The sequence below is a fragment of the Schistocerca serialis genome, chromosome 3 (genome assembly GCF_023864345.2).
Source record: "Schistocerca serialis cubense isolate TAMUIC-IGC-003099 chromosome 3, iqSchSeri2.2, whole genome shotgun sequence".
NCBI classification, from domain to species: Eukaryota; Metazoa; Arthropoda; class Insecta; order Orthoptera; family Acrididae; genus Schistocerca; species Schistocerca serialis.
Genome location: NC_064640.1, coordinates 251746065 through 251772419, shown reverse-complemented (window position 1 = coordinate 251772419; position 26355 = coordinate 251746065). Strand labels below are relative to the sequence as shown.

General features: G+C 41.7%; 1 protein-coding gene across 1 annotated transcript in view; it reads right to left on the bottom strand.

Annotated features, from left to right (window-relative positions):
* LOC126470001 (uncharacterized) overlaps positions 1 to 19713 on the bottom strand; it is a 192845-nt gene extending 173132 nt beyond the window's left edge. Inside the window, exon 1 of the mRNA XM_050097465.1 lies at positions 19642 to 19713. The gene's annotated coding sequence lies outside the window, so the exon portion shown is untranslated. The remainder of the gene's footprint in view (positions 1 to 19641) is intronic.
* Between the last annotated feature and the right edge of the window lie 6642 nt (positions 19714 to 26355).

The following is a 26355-nucleotide window of genomic DNA, read 5'->3' as shown; positions in this document are numbered from 1 at the left end:
CAATGTGACTGCAACTCTGACTTTTCTGAATATAAGAGAAGCGGCGTCAAGCACAGGAAGCAATCGGTGACACCGTTCTGAGAGAAACGAGACATCGCATTACCACATGTAGAGTGACGAGCACAGGCGATCATTAATAGCATAAATTAGCAATGCCTTTATACATTGTTACGTAGTGAGTAAGCTGTATCCTTATTTTTTACGACTTATGTATCTACCAAATTCTGTGCCACATTAAATCTCTCATTATTAGTGCAAGATGACACTCTAACTGCTCATCGCCTTGCTTGCTGCTGCTAAAAATTAAATGTAACTGATAAAACACGTTGTGACTATATTAAAACTTGTGAATGTCTCAGAAAACTTTTTCATTTATAAAATGAAACAGAAAGCTCAGTGGTGTCTCACAGTTTAAGATCATATTCGATTTCGCATTAGGTTTATAGATACAAAAAAAGAAAAATGGTTCAAATGGCTCTGAGCACTATTGGACTTAAACATCTGAGGTCATCAGTCCCCTAGAACTTAGAACTACTTAAACCTAACTAACCTAAGGACATCACTCACATCCATGCCCGAGGCAGGATTCGAACCTGCGACCGTAGCGGTCGCGGAGTTCCAGACTGAAGCGCCTTAAACCGCTAGGCCACGGCGGCCGGCCAAAAAAAAAGTTTCTGAAAAATCGGTTAAGTGTTTTGTGAAATGATTTTTCCAGAAGTAAGAAATAAAATCGATTAGAGAAATATCTGTCGCACCACATTTGCTGAAAATGATGTCGAACATCATTCAAAGGCGCATCAAATGTTTCTCTAATTTATTTCACAAAACATTTGACCGATTATTTTCAACATTTTTTTTATTTTGTTCAGAAAGCGTGATATCATTGGCACTTTATTTGCTTTCCTTCCGTCTTCTGCTCTCGAAATGTCCTAAATTTAATACCTGATTTGGAGGAAGCAATTTTTACAGTTAAATATCACACAAAATGCAACTTTTTATATGCACAATGCCTAGTTCGTGAAGAATGAACTTTTTGACGCCTCATTTACTTAGTTAGCGGGTGAACTTTTTGACACTTCAATTACAAAGCAGCAGCTGTCCGTGAAATATTTCAGTTTCCCCTGAAATAAACAGTTAAGTTTTTCTTAATTACTATGATTACTTTTAAGCAATTAAATATTTTTTTGCAAAAGTAGACCTCACGCTGGTTAATTTGATACCACATTTATCTACTTCCCACTCTTCGTTTAGCTATGAAAATTCCGACAGAAAATTTGCCCTCAAATCATTAATTAAATTTTTGTTAATTCTCCTAATTATATTCATCAATTCAACACTTTTATGTTACATTAGACTTCACGTTGGCCAATTTGATAACCCATGCAGGTAGTTCTCACTCTTTGGCTACGAAAGTACGGACAAACATACGTTGTGTACTTTATGGAGAGAGTTCGTTTTCGCTCAGCTCAAACATTTGAGCAAAAAGCTGTAACTTTGTAGGTACGTACTGGCAAAGATAATCGTTGCTGCCTAGATTATACACTCTCTCCTGGTGTCTGTTAATTATTCCGAGTCAGAGAAGAGTCCGTAGTTCCTGCGCGAACTTTCTCGAGCCTCTTGAGCGAGTGTGGCGCGGTTGGCGAGGGCCTTGCCATCACGTAGGCAGAGGCGCGGTCCTCACTGCACACACGGCCGCAGTTCAACGGCCAGCTTGTAAACACTTGTCAGGTGCTCGCTGCTCGTTCAGCACTCGCAATGGGGCAGGGTGGGGGCTGCCATAGCGGTTCATATGTCGACGTGCCGAGCTGGCTGGTTTCCTGTATACGTTGTACCCAGTTTCAGTGATAATGAAAAAGATGGTTTAAGGACCGAAATCACGCACAAGAGAACAAAAAGTGCGTACATAGAACAAAATGATCAAGAGTAGCGACATTTGGCATATAATTTCGTTATACACGGTTAGCGCAATCTACCAGCGTAGCATCAGAACTTCAGCTAGGATATTAATTGAGGTAATAGATGCAAGAAACCGATGTCCTCGAGTGAGTCATTACCGATAATTTGCGTTTCTCGGAACACTGACCGGAGACATCTTCAAAACATTGCTTGTAGTAGCTCGTCCAAACATCTGGAAAGATATGACTCGAATAATTCATATACTCCTATGACAGAAATATGACGTAACGGGGACTAGTTTGTATGCAGTATGAGGCAGTCTGGAGACATGCCATCAGACTTTTGGCAAAATGTCATCCACAAAATCCAGAAGATATTAAGGAAAGATAAGTGCGCACAGTCATCTCCACGTCTGATGGCTCTATTTCGCTGTAATAGTTTACACAGTTCTGTTCGTTTTCTGGAAAACTATATTGGTGTCAACTGCCATCAGGAATCTTGCTGTATGGAATAGTAGCTTCACGGCTTTTGAGGCTGAGCTTCTAAACTACATTGTTCAAGGTTAGTCGGAAAATGTCTGAAAAAGAACCTATGGGATCTGCAGGAAGATGGAGCCTACTTTTCACTCGCAGAAAGAAGCAAGTTTTCCTTTCGGGCGTAAAAAAAATGAAGTACTTGGTGATCAACTTTCTAAAGAAACTGAGAGTACACTATTCTCTGTTTGTGTCCCAATGAATGAATAAACGCCTAACTTTTCGTCTGCGAGACACATAGAAAGTAAAGATAACTAGAAAGAAGAGGTAATGTAGAGTGAAGGTAACAGCCTACTAAGATTTTCTGCCACAGACCTAACCAGCAGTGACGAATGGTCATAAAAAGAAGAGCAAGCTATGCATCTAGCGTCTTGATGCATTTCTGCTTGAATCTACAGCTGATTCTTGAGTGCAGTATGTACCATTCATGTAGTTCTATATCAATTAAGTGATCTTCAAGATCCACGAAGCAAGGCACGAGGCATTGGGAAGATAAACAAATTGAAAGCTGTCCAGGCAACATTGTGATACGTGATCCAGTGATGCGCATATTAGGTATCGAGAAAATCCGCCATAACCCGTGCGTGGTACTTACCGTGGGTGGTGTCAATACGGTGTGTGATGTTCTCGCATAATAACATAAAATTCTCACCAGCTCCATATACTTTAGATCAACTATTCCAGCATGGCTCAGCGACTGTATCTTCTATTGTTGGACAAGCGCACTCTGTAGGACTGGAATGCCGGTGTTAGGGCTACAGTTCCTCAGCCCGTACCGTGCGTGTTCAGTCGGATTTAAATCCGCTTTGCGAGCTGGACTCTCCACAATATGATGTCCTCATATTGCAAGTACTCATCTATCACGTCAGTGGGGGGGGGGGGGGGGGGGGGGAGGCACATTAACGCCCTCCTTCAGCTGGAACTCATATACACATGCAGTACAAATGGTTCAAATGGCTCTGAGCACTATGGGACTTAAACATCTGAGGTCATCAGTCCCCTAGAACTTAGAACTACTTAAACCTAACTAACGTAAGGACATCAGACACATCCAAGCCCGAGGCAAGATTCGAACCTGCGACCGTAGCGGTCGCGCGGTAACAGACTGTAGCGCCTAGAACCGCTCGGCCACCCCGGCCGGCCATGCAGTACAGTAAAGCTCCAAATCGCCTGCATATGTCATCCCTATACACGGCAACCGCTAGAGTAACACAGCAACGCACGTAGTGGCGTAAATGCTCATAACATGATGTCGCGCCGGCCGCTGTGGCCGAGCGGTTCTAGGCCCTTCAGTCCGGAACCACGCGGCTGCTACGGTCACAGGTTCGAATCCTGCCTCGGGCACGAATGTTTGTAATGTCCTTAGGTTAGTTAGGTTTATGTAGTTCTAAGTCTAGGGGACTCAGATGTTAAGTCCCATAGTGTTTAGTGCCATCTGAACCATGATGTCGCGCGGGACGAGAACACTGGCAACTCTACATATGTAATCCGCGAGCCACCCTATGGTGTGTAACTTATGTTACCATTATTAATTCCTACTCCCTCTTCCCTATTCCATTCGCTATCGGTGCATGCCCAGAGTGATTGCTGATAAGTCCTCGTATCAGTTCAAATTCCTTGGTTTTTCCCGTCGTGGTCATTTCGTGAGACACATGTGGGGGTGGGGGGAAGAGGGGGTGGAGGAAGTAATACATTAATTTCTTGGAACGTACGCTCTCGAAATTTTAATATTCCAGGCAGTCAAAAAGTTTCTGTTTGAGGTGTTGCTGCGGGATACACACAAAGTAGCGGTAATCCGATGCCGGTGTATAAGCACCGACATTCAGCAAAGGATTAGTGTGGCATTCGTGTCTTTTGTGACGTGCGTATGGTAAATGCGGAAGCGTGAACTATGGAACGTTATTACCAAACGCGTCCAAACAGGACCAACGTACTGTTATTCTTTTCTTGGCTGCCGAATAACGAACACCAGTACACATCCGTCGGAGGGTGAAGACTGTGTATGGGGCAGCATGGGGGGAATGATGTGCCAAGTATCGGGCAAGGGGTGCTGGTGCTTCATCATAAAGCACGTCCCCATATCGCAAATGTCGAAACACAGAAGTTACGCCGACTCAAGTGGGAAACACTCGAGCACCAGCACTATAGTCCTGACCTCTCCCTATGCAGTTATCACGCCTTCGGTCCCTTAAAAAAGGCCTCGAATTGTCGACGATTCCTGTCGGACGAGGATGTGCAGCTGACAGTTAGGGACTTCTTCACGCAGCAGTACACGGTGTTTTAACCAAAGAGGTATCTCCAACCTCGTGCGTCGGTGGGATGACTGCCTCAGTGCTTAACGCTATTTTGTCAAATTGACGAACCGATTCTAGACTTTACGACCTTTATAGTAAACATCTACTTGATATACAACACCTTTCTCGTAACGTCTACTACTGGAGTTCGTTAAACATATCCACAACGCGCCCGCGTTTACTAAACGATCCGGTGACGAAACGCGCTGTTCTTCGTTGGATCTTCCCTTTCACTTATGTCAATCTGACCTGGTGAGAGACAGACAAGGAATCCTCAAGAATTTGCAGTACAAGAGTTTTATACACTACTGGCCATTAAAATTGCTACACCACGAAGATGACGTCCTACAGACGCGAAATTTAATCGACAGGAAGAATATGCTGTGATATGCAAATGATTAGCTTTTCAGAGCAGTCACACAAGGTTGGCGCCGGTGGCGACACCTAGAACGTGCTGACATGAGGAAAGCTTCCAACCGATTTCTCATACACAAACAGCAGTTGACCGGCGTTGCCTGGTGAAACGTTGTTGTGATGCCTCGTTTAAGGAGGAGAATTGCGTACCATCACGTCCCCGACTTTGATAAAGGTCGGATTGTATGCTATGGCGATTGCGGTTTATCGTATCGCGACATTGCTGATCACGTTTGTCGAGATCCAATGACTGTTAGCAGAATATGGAATCGGTGAGTTCAGGAGGGCAATACGGAACGCCCTGCTGGATCCCAACGGCCTCGTATCACTACGTCGAGACGAAAGGCATCTTATCCGCATGGCTGTAACGGATCGTGCAGCCACGTCTCGATCCCTGAGTCAACAGATGGGGACGTTTGCAAGACAACAACCATCTGCACGAACAGTTCGACGACGTTTGCAGCAGCTCGGAGACCGTGGCTGCGATTACCCTTGACGCTGCGTCACTGACAGGAGCGCCTGGGATGGTGTACTCAACGACGAACCTGGGTGCACTAATGGCAAAACGTCATTTTTCGGATGAGTCCTGGTTCTGTTTACAGCATCATGATGGTCGCATCCGTGTTAGGCGACATCGCGGTGAACGCACATTGGAAGCGTGTATTCGTCATCGCCATACTGGCTTATCACCCGGCGTTATGGTATGGGGTGCCACTGGTTACACGTCTCGGTCACCTCTTGTTCGCATTGACGGCACTTTGAACAATGGGCGTTACATTTCAAATGTGTTACTCCCCGTGGTTCTACCCTTCATTCGATCCCTGCGAAACCCTACATTTCAGCAGGATAATGCACTACTCCTGATGAACTGTGGTATCGCGTTGAAGCTGCATGGGCAGCTGTACCTATACACGCCATCCAAGCTCTGTTTGACTCAATGCCCAGGCGTATCAAGGTCGTTATTACGGCCAGAGGTGGCTGTTCGGTGTACTGATGTCTCAGGATCTATGCACCCAAACTGCGTGAAAATGTAATCACATGTCAGTTCTAGTATAATATATTTGTCCAATGAATACCCGTTTACCATCTGCATTTCTTCTTGGTGTAGCTATTTTAATGGCCAGTAGTGTAAGTCACTTCTCTTGCGCATGAGTTACATTTGCTTAATATTCTTCCAATGAAATGCAGTTTGGCATCAGTTTTTCACGGAATTAATTTTATACGCTCATTCCATTTTAAATAGCTACGGGCTGTTACTCCGTGGTATTTTACAGTTGTTACCGTTTCCAGAGATTTATGGCTAAGAGAGTAGCACAACCTTATTTGTGTGCAAAACATAACATTTCTTTATATTCAGGATCAACTGCCAGTCCCAGCACTCATTGTCGCTCCTCTTCAGATCTTCTTGCATTTCGGTACAGTCTTCTGACATTGCAACATTCCTATAGCCAACAACGTGGTCGACCAGGAGCCATATTTTGACAATATTATAGCGTTTTAACCTCACGAGCTAAGTTCTACATCTAATGATGAGCGCATTGTCTCTCGAAACGCGTTGTTGAGTTACGTGTGGGGCAAAAATTACCGCTGAATGTCATTAATTATTACTGTAAAAACATTATAATCGTTAGCTCACATCCGTAATGGATAATATTAATACTGACATGATTTTAACGTGTCCCAGAGGTGCCCCAGATGAACGAGAATCACTTTCCAGACTAAACTGCGACTCATCCGTGAACAGGACATTATCTCAAACGTTGCTGGATCCACTCATACCATTCATCCAACTGCATGGTGCCTTTCTGTGAAGAGAAAGCATCTTGCTGGTCCCAGAGCAATTCCTCGAAAAGATCTTTCGCAGTCAAAAAAATGGTTCAAATGGCCTTGAGCACTGTGGGACTTAATATCTGAGATCATCAGTCCCCTAGACTTAGAACTACTTAAACCTAACTAACCTAAGGACATCACAAACATCCATGCCCGAGGCAGGATTCGAACCTGCGACCGTAGTAGCAGCGCGGTTCCGGACTGAAGCGCCTCGAACCGCTCGGCCACACCGGCCGGCGTTTTCGCAGTCTTGTAATAAATGTGTGGCCCAGCTGTCTCTAGACAGTGTTGCCGCCATGATAGATCAACGTTTTCAGTTAAACGAAGATAATGATCCCAGTAATGTTTTTTTTTTATAACTCTGACGACCTTGTCAGTACTGCCGTTGAATGTTTTCCCTTTCCTGGAATACTATCCAAAGCCGTGAAATGACATTATAAGCGAAATTCAAATTCTGGCCGACTGTGTGCTGAGTGCGGTCAGCCTCTAATTTGGCAATGATCCGGCCACACGTAATGCCACCTAAACGTGTTAGCTGTGATCTCCTGCTTCCCTATGATTCGTCGTTCCAAAGTCACGCAACATGCAATCAGCATCACTCCATCGAAGACCTCAGCCTGTTTGCCCACTCAGGCTGTTGCAAACACATTAACCTGTCTTTTACTGGCATGCTACAAATATACTGTGATCGCCCGCTACAGTTTAGTCTACGTTATTACTACGACGCAATATTTTCTCATGAAAATCCCTCAATCTATTGAGTTGCGCGTAATTAAGAGAAAGCTCCGTAAGCTGGGAAATTGAAGATGAGGGCGCAATTATAGAACTACTTGTATCGCACACACGTAAGCAAACTAGTTAGGGTAGGTACATAATTTCAACGAAGAGCTGTTTGGACTACACTTAGCTGCCCGGAACTCTCCGCGACGAGGATCGTCAAGTACGAGAGCTTGCGGCTGGGAGAAAATATTCAACTTCACTATTTATGTATTCTCCGTGAACGGGAATTCCTTTCCATTGTTGACTTTCGATATCTTCGATAAGGTGACAAAAACAACATGCTGCAATAACAGTGACCAACTACCAGTCACGCTGTAAATACGCGTTTGTCCTATTAATTAACAGCTGAAGCATGGAAAATATTTTTGCAATTCATCTGTTCTATTTAGCTTTGTTTTTCAACATAAGTTTTTCATAACTGACCTCTACAGATCCACCTACTACTTCCGCTACAATGTCCTGACGGCGATAACTATCAGTCAGAACAACGGCCACATAAAAGCAAAAACAACATGAACTAAGCAAGGGAGACATCCTACAACAAACTCACATGCTACAGTAAACTCACTCATAACGCCAACATCCACGGGAGACAAGTTTAAAAACAGCATTAAAAACTAATAATACAGAGGAGATCCACTAAACATTGTAACATAAAAAAATACAGGCACTCGAGCTCTGGAATAATACCAGATACAGTGGAATACACAGAAATCAGCATAGAAATGAGTTGCAAGGAGAAGCTTTAACATAAAAAACAAATAGCCATTGAAACCCCTTGGAAGCGAATCTGGTTACATGATCCACGCAGAATATTTCAGTACAAAAAACTGTCAACAATAACATGAGCATACTTGTAAATAACAAAAATAAACGCACACTGACATTAGGAACAAACTATTACATACAAAAGGAATAGAAAAAATGGAGGGAAAAGAAAGGACATCTCTCACTCTCTCTCTCTCTCTCTTCCTACCTTCCTCTGTCTCTCTCACACATGAAAACACTTCTACTCCCGAAAACGAAGTAGAGACATTCCTCTGGATCAGGAGCAATAGTTTTCATACTCCCCTGCTGCGCCACTAAAATCTGCATTCTTTGAGCCCCGACCGACAGACAGCCCCCTATACAATAACTAATGGGAATGCCGGATACAGCGATCGTTTTGAAATGGGCTGTGTAATATCCAGGAGGCAGTAGAGAACGACGTACAGGTTTATTTCGTGTCCTATGACTTTTGGAAGGCGTTATACACTGAAGAGCCAAAGAAACTGGTACACCTGCCTGATATAGTGTAGCGCACCCGCGAACACGCAGAAGTGTCGCAGCACGACGTGGCATGGATTCGACTAATGTATGAAGTAGTGCTGGAGAGAATTGACACCATGAATCCCGCAGGGATGTCCATAAATCCGTAAGAGTACGAGGGGGGGTGGAGATCTCTTCTGAACAGCACGTTGCAAGGAATCCCAGATCATCTGTGGGGAGTTTGGTGGCCAGTGGGTGTGTGTAAACTCAGAAGAGTGTTCCTGGAGCCGCTCTGTAGCAATTCTGGACGTGTGGGGTTCCACGTTGGCCTGCTGGAATTACCCAAGTCTATCGGAATGCACAATGGACGTGAATGGATGCAGGTGATCGGACGACTGCTTACGAACATGTCACCTGTCAGCGTCGTATTTAGACGTATCAGGGCTCCCATATTACTTCAACTACACACGCTCCACACCATTACAGAGACTCCACGAGCTTGAACAGTCCCCTCCTGACATGCAGGGTCCGTGGATTCATGAAGTTATTTCCATATCTGAACACGTCCGACCGCTCGATCGATACAATTTGAAACGAGACTCATCTGAACAAGCAACATGTTTCCCGTCATCAACAGTCCAATGTCAGTGTTGACAGGCCCAGGCGAGGCATAAAGCTTTTTGTCGTTCAGTCATCAAGGGTACACGAGTGGACCTTCGGCTCCGAAAGCCCATATCTATGATATTCCGTTGAATGGTTCGCACGCTGACACTTGTTGATAGCCCAGCATTGAAATCTGCAGCAATTTGCGGAAGGGTTGCACTTCTGTCACCTTGAACGATTCTCTTCAGTCGACGTTGGTCCCGTTCTTGTAGGATCTTTTTCCGGCTGCAGCGATGTCGGAGATTTGATGTTTTACTGGATTCTTGATATTTACGGTACACTCATGAAATGGTCGTAAGGGAAAATCCCCACTTCATCGCTACCTCGGAGATGCTGTGTTCCATCGCTCGTGCGTCGACTATAACACCACGTTCAAACTCACTTAAATCTTGATGACCCACCATTGTAGCAGCAGTAACCGACCTAACAACTGTGCCAGACACTTGTTGTCTTACATAGGCGTTGCGGACCGCAGAGCCATATTCTGCCTGTTTATATATCTCTGTATTTGAATACGCATGCCTATACTAGTTTCTTTGGCGGTTCAGTGTATATCGGTCAACGTAACAGACCTTTTCCGGCGCGTACACTGTAACCACTTAGCAGTGAGTTGATCTTGCTATATGAATCTTTAACTTATCTGAGATTTTCAAATGATTTAGGTTGACCCGCTATCATCGACAACGAGCGCAGTTAACTTAATTGCGTGTAATTTAATGTAAACAGCAACATTTTACTAGTAAGGTACTCTTGCAGTGTTAGCAGTAGCAGAGTAGCAGTAGCGCGGCCAGTGCGTGTGAAGCTGTTGTTAGGCGGTGGCTAAGCGGCGCGAGAACAAGGCAGCGGCCTCACAAAAAGCTGAAAGTGAAAGCGACAGACCGGCCTCGGCCTCTGCAAGGCGCCCAACAATGTTGCCTTTTCACGCCGTCATGTCAAAAAGCTCCTTCTTCTCGCCCAAGTCAGCTGACAAGACACACCTATTCTACAAACAACACCGCTAAGCAATTCGTTTCTAGTTTCTTAAAGTGACATAGTCTTAGATAACTATAGGCTTCGTGACAAGATGCAGGCTGGAAACCATTCCAAGTAAGACACGAAGAAGTGTTCAGGACGAGGTGCTCTACCTGTTCACTTATTTAACAACTTTCCATTGTGTCTTAGTGCAAAACGTGTCCTTTTGTATACTGACTTTATGTACTCTCGTGGATAATCAGGCAGTTTTAGATATGTGCTTTAATTCGTGGCTCATATTTCTTCCGAATGTCACATGAAACAGAACAATAAGTTTCTGCACTTCAGCTAGCAGTGGCAATGCTTCGTACCCAAATTAAAGGCCGGCCGTAGTGGCCGTGCGGTTCTAGGCGCTACGGTCTGGAGCCGAGCGACCGCTACGGTCGCAGGTTCGAATCCTGCCTCGGGCATGGATGTGTGTGACGTCCTTAGGTTAGTTAGGTTTAATTAGTTCTAAGTTCTAGGCGACTGATGACGTCAGAAGTTAAGTCGCATAGTGCTCAGAGCCATTTGAATTAAGATTACGCTCTCAGTTAAGACCTCAATGTTAACGATAATTGGATCTTTCTTAAAAGGAGGAAGATGGAAGTATAAATACCTTAAATTTAGAAGTATGACTAGGAAAGGTACACAGTGAAGCTTTCAAGTGTCGTTTCTTTTACTCATAGGGAAATTTACGAGTTTGTCAACAATACCTGTTGAGATGTATGTCCACAAATTGTAGAAGTCACGACTTATACTGGCCTCACATTGGTACGGACAGTGGATCCTGCTCAGGCTTCCTCGGACGTGCACAGAAATTTTAGTTACGTCTCCAAGTTAGGCTCTGAGCAACCGTGAGACAGTGTCATCTGTTCTGGGATCATCAACTGCCCACCAATGGAGACTGGAAAATTGTGTAAACTCTGACCACTGTCTTCATGACAGAGTTTTTAGTCACGTCAGTTACGTTATTTCGCAACATGCGCACGTTGACGTAATTTCTAAGGAATCACGCCGTATTATAAATGACGCAGGATAATTTATGGCCGGCCGAAGTGGCCGTGCGGTTAAAGGCGCTGCAGTCTGGAACCGCAAGACCGCTACAGTCGCAGGTTCGAATCCTGCCTCGGGCATGGATGTTTGTGATGTCCTTAGGTTAATTAGGTTTAACTAGTTCTAAGTTCTAGGGGACTAATGACCTCAGCAGTTGAGTCCCATAGTGCTCAGAGCCATTTGAACCATTTTGATAATTTATGGCCTGTAGATGTTGCAATCAGTTCACTTTATTAATACTTCAGAGAAAATAATGAGAACCAAATATCGAATAATTTTTAAAGCACTTTTTCTTTGTCTTCTCTTGTGGAGGAATGTTAAACTGGAGTTTTTGTGTGTGTGTGTGTGTGTGGCGTTGGCAAGCCCAGAAACCGTCAAGAAAGTGTTGTTACGTGTGCTGTCTACCTAGCTACACGTTGTATACGATGAAACCTTGGAACACACATACTCTTTTCATAACCATTGTAATGACAACATAAGATAAACACCCATATGTCTTTGTTTCAAGACAAAATATAATATTAGTTCTACTTGTGGTATAGCGCAATCGTAAACTAAGTTTTAATTGCCTATCCATTTTAGATGTGAAGGTTACACAGCCACCTGCTCCTAGATATTGAGAAAACATGTTTCGTATTTGTCGACATGCTGAATCTGATGTCCTCGTACCAGGTGTCTGTGATAATCTCTTCTACATATTCTTTCAGATGAATACACTCCTCTCTGCCCTTATAAGTTCCGAGATGTACTAATTGCCAAGAGCTTAAATGTTTGCTTAACAGGCGACGACGTCGTTCTGCCTGTTTTCTAGCCGGCCGAAGTGGCCGAGCGGTTCTAGGCGCTACAGTCTGGAATCACGCCACCGCTACGGTCGCAGGTTCGAATACTGCCTCGGGCATGGATGTGTGTGATGTCCTTAGGTTAGTTAGGTTTAAGTAGTTCTAAGTTCTAGGGGACTGATGACCTCAGAAGTTAAGTCCCATAGTGCTCAGAGCCATTTGGACCATTTGAACCTGTTTTCTAAGTTCATAATTAAATTCTTTGTGGCTCTTTGTGTTCAGACAATTCCGAAGCGTTCCGAAAAGTTTAGGAAAGCAAAGGGATGCTTATATCGTGTGTAAGCGCGTCGCTGTAGTAGTAGAATATATGGAAAAAAACACAATTTGCATTTTATGAAAAAAAGACCGCACTGGGAAAAGTGAGAGCTGCCTTATCCTCATGGGACTTACCTCAAAGGTATTCAGATATTCGAAAGAGGAAAGGAAAATTACAGTTTGTCTCATCGCCGACGAAATCATTATAGGCAGACCATTTGCTCAGATCAGTTACAGAAGTATGGAAGGAAGAAAGTAACACTTACCTGCTGGAGAACAATGCCGATATTCGCTTTCAGTGTTTTATGGAAATTGTAGAAAACGTACGTACGGTAAGAATTGGAAAATCATTTGAACCCCGCTTCTGGATATGAGTCCAGACTCTTGAGACGAAAAGGCTTCAGAAAATGAGATGTAGTTTGTCCTTGCTCGAACGTATTTTAGGTTTACATATTGTTATCGGTGCCTCCTGAAGACATTCTCGCCAACCAGATGGCAATAAAGTAATAGCAATTTTAGTTAAGTGTCCGGTAGCAGACTGGTCGTTAAACTCAATCTTTCTGTTTTCCCGCACCAAGTATGCAGTGTTAGATGCGGTTACGAGCGTTGTCAGAATGTGACGGGACAGTACGAAAACGTAACAGTTAATTTGTCTCCTGCACACCTTATGCGGGTTCGTCCATTACACGAGTCCTACATGCTAAACGGCCTCGGGAGCAAAACCCAGATTGATCGCCTACGTATTGCAAAGCAGGTTCACCACCCCATTAACAGGAGAGAAAAAGAAGGTAATATTTATTATGTGATGGTGACATCTGGATACTTCATTCTAGCTTTTTCGCATTATACAGAGGTAGAAAGTGTTCTAACAACAATAATTTCTTCCAGGTTTTGCACAACCTTAGTAATAACTATGTTTTTCAAGTTCAATTATTATCCATTACTGATATGGAACACTGCGACGCAGAAGAAAAATTTTTTTCCAAATACTACTATGTTTTCCATCACAGTTAACAGTAGGAATGCTACGATTTATTTTTAATACTTGTGCTCTCTAAACTGAAATAAATTAAGATAGTCAGTGAAATATTATTTGCTCTAATTTTAGTGTGCGAAGTTAATGCCGCAGTTTTGTAAAGTGAAGTTTTTGTTGCGGTATTCCACTATTACTCTTGACCGATTAGTTATGATTTGAAAGCTAAGATCTTAAAAAACGAAGTTCCTTGCAGTACTTGCATTAAACTACAAGTAACAGGATATATCTAAATTCATCACTCTCAGTATATTCACTGTCTACAACATTTGTAAAAAAATAGTGTTAAGTCATTTGTTGGTGGAGGCTAAGAGAAACAGTAATCGACGTTAGGGTTCGCACATTTGTGATGTATAGTTATGCTACTGTCATGGTTATAATACAAACTGATTTGTTTGCTCGAACCAATTTTGGCATAGCATGTACAAAAATCGCGCAAAAACACAGAAATTCCGTAATTTTCCGATGCGGTCGTGGATGAACAGATAATCCATGCCATGATCTTATTTTTCTTCTTCCTAAATACCTCAGTTTGCTACTGCCACTTACAGAAATGGTCCAGTTACTCATTTGCCTGAAATAGGATACAAGCAGTTGGCCATTGATTCGCTTTTTCTTCGACGAAAACGTTCCTTGTAGAGAAAACGCTTCCACTGAAGCAGAAAAGACTTGTGAGCGGTCAACGGCCACTTCGTCCTTTCACTGTAGCCATCGCTTATCCGGTCCACAGGATTTGCTTCCTGCTACCTGGATCACCAGCAGTAGAGTATCCGCCGTGTTACAGCCTCTGTGAGTAGTTACAGACGCAGACCTGCATACACGTTCATTGAAGCGTAATAAATAGTGCAGGTAACAGCATAGAGTCACATTCAAAGTCCCACAAAGAATGTTCTCCTTCTATTTATTACCAATTTATTAACATTAAGAACAAATACGACTGTCTTAACTTTTTCGAAAGAGTCTTGAATTTTAGGCGTGAAACAGCAGACTGCCTAAAATTCTTAAGTTCTGATATAATGAGATAATTAGTGAGTATAATGAGACAATTAGATAGTATCACATTACAAGATCAGAAGAAAATTTGTAGAACCTGTCACATCTGTTACAAATCTAGGTGCAAAATTACGAACGGACATGAGTTGGAAATTGCTACTGTCACCTATGGATATGGTGTAGTTACTCATTGCTTTGCGATAGGGTGCAAGCAGTTGGCAACCTATTCGCTCTGCCTTCGACGACAACGGACAGTAGATAAAACGCTTTCATTGCATCCGCTTTAATATAAAACATGTGGCAAATGATTTGGTTTGTAAACTGGCGATTAAGGACGTATTCAGCAATCAAGATATGACTGCAAGAGCTTGATGTCAATTTCTTCGTTAAAGACGTTACCTAGGTATCTCAAAGCAAGATATGTTTCTGTGGAAAAATAATGCTTGATTCGTTCATAAGGGGTCTCTATATCTTACCATTTGCATCACCACCTTACGTGCTTAATGGTCGTTAAGCATCCAGAAAAATATATGTAGGGTCATGTATTGTCCAAGAACTATAGTCAAACATTATCCTCTGCTGTTGGTGCTTAATTGGTGATGGTGGAAATTTACCGTGGGCTCTACGTTATTCAACTTAAGGAACACTAAAAGAAGTGCTATTTGTTCTACCGAAGGCTTTTTAAAGGAAGGAAGTCACCATATTCTTACTAGAGGCATCGTTCAACTCAGGGCACTTTGTTGAGTTACGATGTGGCATGCCGTTCTCTTTTCTGTCTTCAAAGAACTTAAGTAGTTCTTAGAAGTAATATATAACTACTAAATTAAAAATGTGTCCCTTTCGTACTTAGCGTGTTTGCTTTTTGTAACAGTTCACGACAGAAGAAAAAAAAACAACCGCTTTGTATTTGTCCGAGGACAAACTAAAATCTGGATCATGCAGAGACTGGTTGTTGAGAGCTCAACTTCGAAATTACTAAACATTTTAACCAAGAAAACATAAGAGTTAATTACTAAGTACCAAGAGTACGGAAAATAACGTCATTATACAAACTTTACACACTTTTGGAGTCTTTTAGGACCCTTCCTACACTACTTGTTTGTGTCATTTGTAAAAAAAAAATCTATAAAAATACTCGTGAGAATATTACAACTTTCCTGTACAGATTCCCAATCAAAATTCAACAGTTTTCAGGTTTCTACAACAAAAATTCAGAATATCATTGCACAGCAGAAAATGATGTGCCGAATTTGTCATTCATTCTTCTTAGATAAATATAAAGCTTGACCGAAAGGCTAGTTCGAGCACCATTACGCTGTACTAGGCACAGTGCAGTTGGAGATGGTAAACCGTTGCCTTCGTCCGACCTTTGAACTTACTTCACTCACTCAGTTTCCTTCCCCCAACCTTGGTCATTTGCTATAGAAGCTGATTTCAGTTATCTTTACATCGACGAGACGTTTATCATCAAATTATAATCTCAGCCGGCGGGAGCTATTACGCTTTGCTATTATGCTGACTGTTATCTGAGCAAAGTGTAGCTAATACTGGTGCGCTATTGTACGAAAGCTATTCCTGCTCTGTATATATAATAAGAAGCTTCACTTAGTGTATTTTGTTACCAATTTAACATCAGTCTTGTAAGTCACAAGCTCTACGGTTTCCAGAAAAAACAATTTCAATTGATTTTTTTCAGAAATAATAAAATATAAACATAAGTGGAAACTGTTGCAATGTCTGGAATGAAAATTGCAGAGATTCCACTGTGTTTAACCCCTTCAGACCCTCTGGCTACAATTGTGTACTTAATATTTAGTGTGCATTAGCTGACACAGAAATATTTTTCCTCAATGGAAATCTCATGAACACATTTGTGAATGTTCAATCTTTTTATCGCGCACAACTGCTCCCACCTGTTGGGCATCACAATAAAAATATCAACAAGTGAAAGTACCAGTGCGCAGCAGCTTGTGACCGCTAGAATTCAAGGAAGTTTTTAGTTAGCTATACTCCATTATCCAGTTGAACATTATTTTTGTTATTCTGCATGGTAATTATTGAATTATCAGTTTATTTATTACAACAGTGAATATTTCAATATTATTTACTTTCGTCCATAAAAAGAAGTAAAATGTTGAAAGTATGTATTGAAAATGGGTACATATATTTGTATAAATCATGCATCTAAAATCATTAAAAAATCACCTACGAGCATTACAGCATAAAGAAAAATTTTCCTTCCTCCAGAAGAAATTTAGATATGAAAGGGTTAATTTACTCTGTTCACTAAAACATGTCGTTCTCTGCTTGTGTTGGGTCCCTTCAAAAACAACTTTATAAAATGACAGATAAAATATAGGCTTGAGCTTTCTCCAGAAAACTTCGAAGTTTCTGATCGAATGAAATACCATTTCAATGGATGTTTTAAGTTAATTCATTTGCATCAATTTAAAAGTAACAATTATACAGTCACAAACACGTCGAGAGTCTGTAGTAATGTACACAATTTTATCATTATAGTTTACAATTCAGTTTTATGTCGCAAGCACCCGAAAATTTCGCTCTTTTGGTATGAACTAGTATTCGGTGCCAGTGAAAGACTCTTTCATATAGGGGAGTACCTAATACGTTCTCCTGCTAGGATGTCAGGGATGGAAGTGTGACAAAAGAAGGAAAACTTGTTGCGAATCATGAAAGAGTAATTAACAGCGAGTCATCATTTCAAAGTGAGAGACAGGTAAGATACCTATATGAATATCAACACATGGCGATAGGCAAACATTGTTTAGAAATCTCTTCAACAATATCCTTTCACTTCTGTTATCCCATCTGCCCTCCTCGAGGATAACATCGTATATAGCGAATAGTAGAAACCTACTTAACTATTCATGTAAACCCAACAAAAATTAAGTCAATGGAATTCAATACAGGGGCCATTCCAGAGTATTTCTAGTTATTTTGATTTCTATTGTAAAATTATGAGTAGTAATGAATTTGATAATTTCTTATTCTACGGCTCCTTTACTGTCAGCGAAGACTCTTTCTTCACAATGTAGGCTATGTCTATGGATTTTCTTACGTTTATATGCACTTACTGGATCTCGTTAATGAACGCTGTTAATAGCGTTTTTCGTTGGGAAACGACTGTTTGCACTAAGCATCCTAGAGGAGGTTCCGTGACTGACGAATTTCTGTTGTTCTTACCGTCTCAATTTCCCACTTTTAAATTGGATTATTAAAGTAAGTTTCTTCTTAAAGGTTTCGGCTGAAATATAAAATAATATTGTTTATTGTGGCCGAAGATGGTTAACAAAGTGACTGTACGTCTCAAGAGTTTTATTTGTGGTGCAGCCAAGGGAATTTTTATCAGATAGTAGTTTACTTCAGCACAAAAAATATAACTGCAGAGATATGCGCGATGTAATGGCTGCAGAATAGTGTTGTTTCTTGGAAACCCTCGTGTTGTCTACCCGTTTCCGAAATATAAACATCCTGTCAACACAGTAAAAATATTTCATTTCGATACCGAAACCTGTAAAGTTCCATATAATGTGAGAAACAGAATGCACATAAAAACAGTAGCTTGTCTGGCTTTTTTCTATTCAGCTCAGTCAAAAACAAGGCAATGCATCGAATGGTGGAGGTATGAGCTAACATCTGTGGGTTTTCTGTAAAATATGTGTGGTAAAAAGTATTATTTGTAAAGAGGCGTTACTTATACCTTCCTGTCGGTTAGTGGTATCTGTAAGCCTGTCCGGAAACACTGCATTTTCAAACAGACTTCGGTTGGTGGGAGGAGTGGACCAACGCCTACTTTCTCGGTATTGACAGTGCTAAGAAGATGACGTCAGGTAAGGAAATACCTGCGTTGCTCATGCTGCCTACAGTCAGCGCAACAACACAGTGCAGCAAACTCTTCAGGATATTTTGTAGGAAAATAATGTCTTCTATATGTTTTAGGGATTAAAAAATGCCGTGTTAATGTATACCGTACATCAGTGCTTGGAATGTTGTTTAATGAATTTATCTACAATGGCGTGTTTCAACCGTTCTGGTCGAAAATCTTTTCGCTTTTGCCTTAATATCTCAGAAGCCCTCCAACACGAAAGCACTGTCAGGCGTCTGCTAAAGCAGTGTACACTGTCTTGTCTTTTACACAAATGTCAGCGATCGCTTTTACAGTATTCTCTTATTATTATCCTGGACGATACCTTTCTACGTTCATGCTTTTCTACGGCATATTGGAGATCATCTAAAACAAAATAAGTCCTCCGTCGTCATGTTTGCACAGTTGTTACTTTTACACCTCTCAAAAAGATTTAATATTTAAGCATCCTTTGGGGCACTATTTGATTCTACCAGAAATATCGTTAAGAATCACCATTCGGATAATTTTGAATTACCTGAAGATTTCGTAAAAATTTTTCCTCCATCGGTTGCGTGTTCCGGGTCTGTAGAATGACCACTCCAGTAAAATTAGTACCTCGTTGTCCAGTAGATCTTGTTTTGACGCAATGGGTAATCTATAATCGTTTCTTTTAAGTAGTACGTTCTTCTTTTGCTCGGTGTTTATTATCTTAGCTCCACTGGTTGCGTGTTTCTTGGATCTCACAGAGGTTCAGAGCTCAGCGTCGCCTCGTAGCTTGGAAAGCGTGGGCTGTTACGCTGTCTGACGTCGCACCGTACCTTCACCAGCGGCAGGAAGGAGAAATCTCACAAAAGCACTTCTAGCACCAGGCATAGCTGTCATGTTATTGAGAGCGTACGGCAGGTTATTTTGTTAGCTTGCCACTAGAGGGTTGGGAATTGCGACTGACCTGAAGAAGGAAGCAGCGGCTGTCTCGGTGCTGGCTGGCCGACTGACGGCGGCGGCAGGGGAGCAGCAGCCGCGGACAGCTCCTTGTGACGTCACGCAGGTATGGCCGGCTGCGGCCTATCGCAGCGCAGCATCTCCCTCCAGGGCCGCCGGCCTTCAGCCGGCTTCGGCTCTGCTTACCTGCAGACATTCTTCTGGCTCCTAGACTTTTTGTCCCGCTCTGCCCACTGCACGCAAAGAGATCTTCACTGTTTGTACTTATACCTACAATCGAAGGTACGCTCTGGCTGCGAAACGCTGATACGGTAGCATTAATTCATCTATAAATGTAGGGTAACTGCAGTGAAAGTCAGAAAAACTGGGAGGAGCACACCACAAAAGTGCTGAAGCGTCTTAACAAATCTCTGTTTGCAATGCGAATTTTGTCAGATGTAGGGGATATAAAAATGAAAAAGCTGGCATAATGTGCTTACTTTCATTCCATAATGGGATTATTTTTTGGGGTAATTCATCAAGCCAAGCTAAAGTTCTCCGGGCACAAAAACGTGCAGTAAGAGTTATATGTGGTGTGAACTCAAGAACATCCTGCAGGAGCCTGTTTAGGGAACTAGGGATACTAACTACTGCTTCCCAATATATTTATTCCTTAATGAAATTTGCCATTAAAAATATATCACTTTTTCAAACCGACATCTCAATTCATGGAATCAATACTAGAAATAAGAATAACCTTCTCAAGGATTTAAAGTCACTTAGTCTTGTACAAAAAGGTGTGCATTATTCAGGAACACACGTTTTCAATAACTTGCCAGCAGCCATAAAAAGCTTAACAACCAATGAAATTCACTTTAAGAGAAGCCTAAAGGATTTATTGGTGGCCAACTCCTTCTACTCCATTGATGAATTCCTCAGTAAAACCAACTGATATATATATATATATATATATATATATATATATATATATATAACTTCTGCACAATTTCAGTGCAGTAATGTGTTCATTGTATATATACAGGGTGTCCCAGCTATCTTGTCCACCCAAAATATCTCTGGAACAATAACAGCTATTGGAAAACGACTTTCACCGGTATCAATGTAGGGCTGGGGCCCATGAATGTACATATTTGGAAACATTCTAAAACGAAAGCATATGTGTTTTTTAACACAAACTTATGTTTTTTTAAATGGACCTACTATATTTTTTCTTCAGCAATCCATAGCATGACAAAGCACATACACAATGGCGTTGATTGCATCGCAATATTCCCATAACATCCCGAGATATTGAGACGCGAAGTTGACGCTTGAAACACCCGACATGCGCTGCTAGCGCACGTCCTGAGGCTCAGGCGTGAACCCCATGCTGCCCGTAATCGCGATGTGATTGACACGTGTAATCACACCTCCATACTTACCAAGAGGTCCGAAACAACGGCAAAACTTTTAGTCCACTTGCTCGTTTCACTAAAGCCATCAACATGAATTTTACTATTACGAGTGAATGATTAACTGTCACTTGCGCTAAATCTACAGTAAAGTAAAGTTTTAACGTTGAACGGCATTACCTTTTTAGTAACGGATTAACGATAAGCGAAGTTAACTTTGTGACTAACGTTGCGGTACACAGATATGTTACAGAACCGCATCACCCCTAGCCTATGGGCTAAATACCTGCTGGAATGTACGACGTTAATGCAGGATGGCAGCAGACCGTATTATTCGTTTCGGACCTCTTGATAAGTATGGAAGTGTGATTACGCATGTCAATCACATCGCGATTACGGGCAGCATGGGGTTCACGCCTGAGCCTCAGGACGTGCGCTAGCAGCGCATGTCGGGTGTTTTTCAAGCGTCAACTTCGCGTCTCAATATCTCGAGATGTAATGGGAATATATATATATGTGTGTGTGTGTGTGTGTGTGTGTGTGTGTGTGTGTGTGTGTGTGTGCCCGCATCTCGTGGTCGTGCGGTAGCGTTCTCGCTTCCCACGCCCGGGTTCCCGGGTTCGATTCCCGGCGGGGTCAGAGATTTTCTCTGCCTCGTGCTGGCTGGGTGTTGTGTGCTGTCCTTAGGTTAGTTAGGTTTAAGTAGTTCTAAGTTCTAGGGGACTGATGACCATAGATGTTAAGTCCCATAGTGCTCAGAGCCATTTTTATTTATGTGTGTGTGTGTGTAAGTACACTCTAACTTCTGGACCATTTCAGTGCAGTAATGTGTTCATTGTAAATAAGTATTATAGTAGTTGTATTACATGTTTATTACCTTAAAAATAAATAAATAAACTTTTTAATTTTAAATTCAGTGCATTAATATTTGTAAAATGACTCTTTCATATAGTGTTCATTAAAAAATGACGATCATTCCACTTGGGACCTGTGGAATGGTACATTAGCTTATTTGTTTTAGTTGTAAATATTTGTCATGTATTGTCGTTTTTATGACATGTTCTACATCCTGGAGGACCTCCTCACTACGGATCAATTGGAATGAAAGTAAATCTAATCTAATTTAAACTTGTAATGAATGGCAGCTTGCTTTAAAGGTAGATAACGTGCGGCATATTAGGCTCATTGGGATAAAAATAATCCGGTAGCTTTTGAGAGCAACATTAAAAAAGTGCCATTAGAGTCGATGGCGTTAATTAAATATTTAGGCAGAACGTTGTGAAACGAAATGAAGTTGTAGTTAGAATAAAGGGACGATTTTTGTGTATTAGGGGGTTCTGGGAAGCTGTAATACAGCTGCAAAGGGATAGAGTACGATGAACCATGGACCTTGCCGTTGGTGGGGAGGCTTGTGTGTCTCAGCGATACAGATGGCCGTACCGTAGGTGTAACCACAACGGAGGGGTATCTGTTGAGAGGCCAGACAAACGTGTGGTTCCTGAAGAGGGGCAGCAGCCTTTTCAGTAGTTGCAGGGGCAACAGTCTGGATGATTGACTGAGCTGGCCTTGTAACACTAACCAAAACGGCCTTGCTGTGCTGGTACTGCGAACGGCTGAAAGCAAGGGGAAACTACAGCCGTAATTTTTCCCGAGGGCATGCAGCTTTACTGTATGGTTAAATGATGATGGCGTCCTCTTGGGTAAAATATTCCTGAGGTAAAATAGTCCCCCGTTCGGATCTCCGGGCGGGGACTAGCCAAGAGGACGTCGTTATCGGGAGAAAGAAAACTGGCGTTCTACGGATCGGAGCGTGGAATGTCAGATCCCTTAATCGGGCAGGTACGTTAGAAAATTTAAAAAGGGAAACGTATAGGTTAAAGTTAGATATAGTGGGAATTAGTGAATTTCGGTGGCAGGAGGAACAAGACTTCTGGTCAGGTGAATACAGGGTTATAAATACAAAATTATATAGGGGTAATGCAGGAGTAGGTTTAATAATGAATAAAAAATAGGAGTGCGGGTAAGCTACTACAAACAGCATAGTGAACGCATTATTGTGGCCAAGATAGACACGAAGCCCACGCCTACTACAGTAGTACAAGTTTATATGCCAATTGGCTCTGCAGATGATGAAGAAATTGATGAAATGTATGATGAGATAAAAGAAATTATTCAGGTAGTGAAGAGAAACGAAAATTTAATAGTCATGGGTGACTGGAATTCGAGAGTAGGAAAAGGTAGAGAAGGAAACATAGTAGGTGAATATAGATTGGGGGTAAGAAATGAAAGAGGAAGCCGTCTGGTAGAATTTTGCACAGAGCATAACCTAATCATAGCTAACACTTGGTTCGAGAATCATAAAAGAAGATTGTATAAATGGAAGAATCCTGGAGATACTAGAAGGTATCAGATAGATTATATAATGGTAAGACAGAGATTTAGGAACCAGGTATTAAAGTGTAAGACATTTCCAGGGGCAGATGTGGACTCTGACCACAATCTATTGGTTATGAACTGTAGATTAAAACTGAATAAACTGCAAAAAGGTGGGAATTTAAGGAGATGAGACCTGGATAAACTGACTAAACCAGAGTTTGTACAGAGTTTCAGGGAGAGCATAAAGGAACAATTGACACGAATGGGGGAAAGAAATACAGTAGAAGAAGAATGGGTAGCTCTGAGGGATGAAGTAGTGAAGGACGCAGGGGATCAAGTTGGTAAAACGACGAAGGCTAGTAGTAATCCTTGGGTAACAGAAGAAATATTGAATTTAATTGATGAAAGGAGAAAATATAAAAATGCAGTAAATGAAGCAGGCAAAAAGGAATACAAACGTCTCAAAAATGAGATCGACAGGAAATGCAAAATGGCTAAGCAGGGATGGCTAGTGGACAAATGTAAGGAAGTAGAGCCTTATCTCACTAGGAGTAAGATAGATACTGCCTACAGGAAATTAAAGAGACCTTTGGAGAGAAGAGAACCACTTGTATGAATATCAAGAGCTCAGATGGAAACCCAGTTCTAAACAAAGAAGGGAAAGCAGAAAGGTGGAAGGAGTATATAGTGGGTCTATACAAGGGCGATGTACTTGAGGACAATATTATGGCCGGCCGAAGTGGCCATGCGGTTAAAGGCGCTGCAGTCTGGAACCGCAAGACCGCTACGGTCGCAGGTTCGAATCCTGAGTCGGGCATGGATGTTTGTGATGTCCTTAGGTTAGTTAGGTTTAACTAGTTCTAAGTTCTAGGGGACTAATGACCTCAGCAGTAGAGTCCCATAGTGCTCAGAGCCATTTTTGAACAATATTATGGAAATGGAAGAGGATGTAGATGAAGATGAAATGGGACACATGATACTGCGTGAAGAGTCTGACAAAGCTCTGAAAGACCTGAGTCAAAACAAGGCCCTGGGAGTAAACAACATTCCATTAGAACTACTGACAGCCTTGGGAGAGCCAGTCCTGAAAAATCTCTACCATCTAGTGAGCAAGATGTATGAGACAGGCGAAATACCCTCAGACTTCAAGAAGAATATAATAATTCCAATCCCAAAGAAAGCAGGTGTTGACAGATGTGAAAATTACCGAACTATCAGTTTAATAAGTCACAGCTGCAAAATACTAACACAAATTCTTTACAGACGAATGGAAAAACTGGTAGAAGCCGACCTCGGGGAAGATCAGTTTGGATTCCGCAGAAATATTGGAATATGTGAGGCAATACTGACCCTACGACTTATCTTAGAAGATAGATTAAGGAAAGGCAAACCTACGTTTCAAGCATTTGTAGACTTAGAGAAAGCTTTTGACAATGTTGATTGGAATACTCTCTTTCAAATTCTGAAGGTATCAGGAGTAAAATACAGGGAGCAAAAGGCTATTTACAATTTGTAGAGAAACCAGATGGCAGTTATAAGAGTCGAGGGATATGAAAGGGAAGCAGTGGTTGGGAAGGGAGTGAGACAGGGTAGCAGCCTCTCCCCGATGTTATTCAATCTGTACATTGAGCAAGCAGTAAAGGAAACAAAAGAAAAATTTGGAGTAGGTATTAAGAAATAAAAACTTTGAGGTTCGCTGATGACATTGTAACTTGGAAGAGCAGTTGAATGGAATGGACAGTGTCTTGAAAGGAGGATATAAGATGAACATCAGCAAAAGCAAAACGAGGATAATGGAATGTAGTCAAATTAAGTCAGGTGATGCTGAGGGAATTAGATTAGGAAATGACACACGTAAAGTAGTAAAGGAGTTTTGTTATTTGGAGAGCAAAATAACTGATGTTGGTCGAAGTAGAGAGGATATTAAATGTAGACTGGCAATGGCAAGGAAAGCGTTTCTGAAGAACAGAAATTTGTTAACATCGAGTATAGATTTAAGTGTCAGGAAGCCGTTTCTGAAAGTATTTGTATGGAGTGTAGCCATGTATGGAAGTGAAACATGGGCCATAAATAGTTTGGACAAGAAGATAATAGAAGCTTTCGAAATGTGGTGCTACAGAAGAATGCTGAAGATTAGGTAGGTAGATCACATAACTAATGAGGAGGTATTGAATAGAATTGGGGAGAAGAGGAGTTTGTTGCACAACTTGACAAGAAGAAGGGACCGGTTCGTATGAGATGTTCTGGGGCATCAAATGATCACAAATTTAGCATTGGAGGGCAGCGTGGAGGGTAAAAATCGTAGAGGGAGACCAAGAGATGAATACACTAAGCAGATTCAGAAGGATGTAGGTTGCAGTAAGTACTGGGAGATGAAGAAGCTTGCACAGGATAGAGTAGCATGGAGAGCTGCATCAAACCATTCTCAGGACTGAAGACCACAACAACAACACGACTGACATGTAATACCTACTTTTGAGTATTGTTCGATTGTTTGGGTTCCACATCAAATCTATAAATTGAAACATCTATCTGTGTTACCCACATTTAATTTCTTTCAAGACGCTTTTCGAGGGTTTACACCCCCACCTGAAGGTGAATCAGTAGATTACATTTCACTTTATTTTTCTGGATCGAACCAGTTGCCTGTCTCAACAGTATTTCGAGGATGTCGCAATAAAAAGAACACCGAAGGTCGTTGATATATTTGTTTCGGATTTTGTGCTATTACGTGATGCAGTATGACGAAACTTAGTGTTCTTTTTTGTTGAGACACTTCCGAAATGAAGGTTAAGGCAGACAACTAGCCTACAGTCATTAAATGAAATTCTAATGTAATGCACTGATCCAACAGGAGAAGAGAGTGTAAGGCCACATAGCGCGTCGTGGACGAAAATAGAAGTTACTGACACATATGAATTTTTTTTAAAATTTATCTCATAAGTTGGCTCAAT